The following is a 2242-nucleotide window of genomic DNA, read 5'->3' as shown; positions in this document are numbered from 1 at the left end:
TCTGGCTGTTTGGCATCATTTCGGTTCGCAATGGCAATGTTAAATACAATACTCAAGATTTCACCAGTAGAAGGCGCCTTAACAAGGGTAAGCAATGGCAGAAATACGGCATGCATAAATTTGGTTCCACATTGTACTATGATGTGTCTTCCCTTTTCATCCTTAGATTTTAAGTCGACTGAGGCTGCTACCTATGAATAAGATCTACTAATGCCATTTTGGAGTCTCATATCTTACCTCGCACATTGAGGTCAAAAATTGGAGCATGACGTTCAAAACAATGTTTTTTGGGGCCCCATGCAGCTTTATAGATTGTATTGGTAAAGTAAACAGGTCACTTTAGTGTCTAGTGTAACGTAAGATTGTGAGGTACATATATGGAGGACCAAAGTTAAGTTCGTCCTCTTTTATTTGCTCTAAAACTGTTTGGATAGGTCCCATTAGTTGAGCTATTACTTACTTATGTAGCCATAATAACCTCAATATAATTTCTGTTGAGATTGGGCCCACTTTGATACGATTTTTCATGAGTTTCAGTTGAAGTCTGTCTCCACACTTTTTTTACGTTTAGACAAGCCTAGACATCATGCAAGGTCTAAAACCGAAACCCGGAAATAACTAAGTTTTCTTGTGAAAAGAGAATCTTAACCCTAAAACCAATGTAGGTTGTTGATACGTAATGCGGCTGTTTTTCACTCGTTTGCTCAAAGCTGTTGAATTGAATCCTTTGTAATATGTAGAGTTGATTGCAAAGACGTGTAAATTCAAGAGAGCAACTCAATTTCTGGACACACCGTAAATGCACGTCGTACCATGTAAAAAATTGGAGAATGACACCATTTCATAACTTGACAACTTCTTTTTGGGGATGTCTCGAAGAGACCGAATTTGATAATTCCTTGTTTAATATGTAGATGATATAATCATGTATTGACAATGGCTGTGGGGAAATAATGGCCAACCAAATTTAGATTATCTTAACGTTTCTTGTATATTTCAGATTTAGATTGAAGTGACAAATTTCAACATTATAAAGAAAATGCAGCATATTTTGATGCAGTAAAGAAGTAACCACATGAGGAATTAAAATAATTATCACCAATTATCTACGAGTAGAGTATTCAAAGGAGTTGACCCGAAGGTCATTGAGCGGAATTTCATTCCGTTCAGGGCCATATTACTCTCAGTTACCCAAGAGTAGATTAGATCTAAGTCCTTTGCAAGGCTACTGAAATCTTGGCCATTCCTACCAAAAACTACCTTTGTATCGTCAGCATAAGAAGAGACACTGGCAGTAATACTAAGCTTTTGAACCGGGGCAATGAATATTATAAAAAGGAGAGGCCCCAAAATGGAGCCCTGAGGAACACCCGACTTGACATCATGTATGTCACTAAGGGATCCCTCAACCTGAACCAATTGCTTCCTACCAGAAATGAAACTTCTGAACCAATTGAGAACCTTGCCTTGAATCCCAATCTCATGGAGCCTAGTAACTAAAAGACCATGATCTACCTTGTCAAAGGCCTTGGCAAAGTCGAGATAGACTACATCAACTGATTCATGGCTCTCTAGTCCCTCATTAACCTGCTCTATATGTTCAATCAATCAGTTGGGTAACCGTGCTAAAATGTGCTCGGAACCCATGCTGGCTAGGAGGAAGGGCTTCATGAATATCAAGAAATTCAACAAGTTTGAACTTCATGATCTTCTCAAACACTTTCGCAATATTCGAAGTGAGAGAAATCGGCCTGTAGTTACTGAGGAGCGACTTATCTCCCCCTTTGAAAATTGGAACAACATGAGCTAGCTTCAGAGAAAAGGGGAACTTGTACTGATTCAAGATATAACGCATCAGGTACGAGAAAACAGGAGCAAGAACTAGTGAGCATCTCATCTGAAACTGAGATGTTACTCCATCAGGGCCAGGGGAACTCGAGAGTCTCAAGTCCCTGATGGCCTCTAAAGAATCCTGATCTGTGACTACAAGATCATCTAAATGCTCAACTTGACAAGCCTTGCCAGTCCCAACAAACTCATCAATAGAGCAATGTACTGTTGCTCCTAAACTCAGTGGAGTTGAAAACACACTAGAGAACTGATCTCCAAGTATGTTGGTCATAGTCTCTACATTGTCTATGGCTTCCCCATCGACCTCAAAAAGCTCAACAGGGTGTTTGATCTTTCTCTTAGAGTTTGCATAAGAGAAAAACGCCTTCGGATTCGACCCCACCTCCTGAAC

The sequence above is a fragment of the Tigriopus californicus genome, chromosome 1 (assembly GCF_007210705.1).
Source record: "Tigriopus californicus strain San Diego chromosome 1, Tcal_SD_v2.1, whole genome shotgun sequence".
Classification (NCBI taxonomy): domain Eukaryota; kingdom Metazoa; phylum Arthropoda; class Copepoda; order Harpacticoida; family Harpacticidae; genus Tigriopus; species Tigriopus californicus.
The sequence above is the reverse complement of the archived record's forward strand: the minus strand, read 5'-3'. Positions refer to the sequence as shown.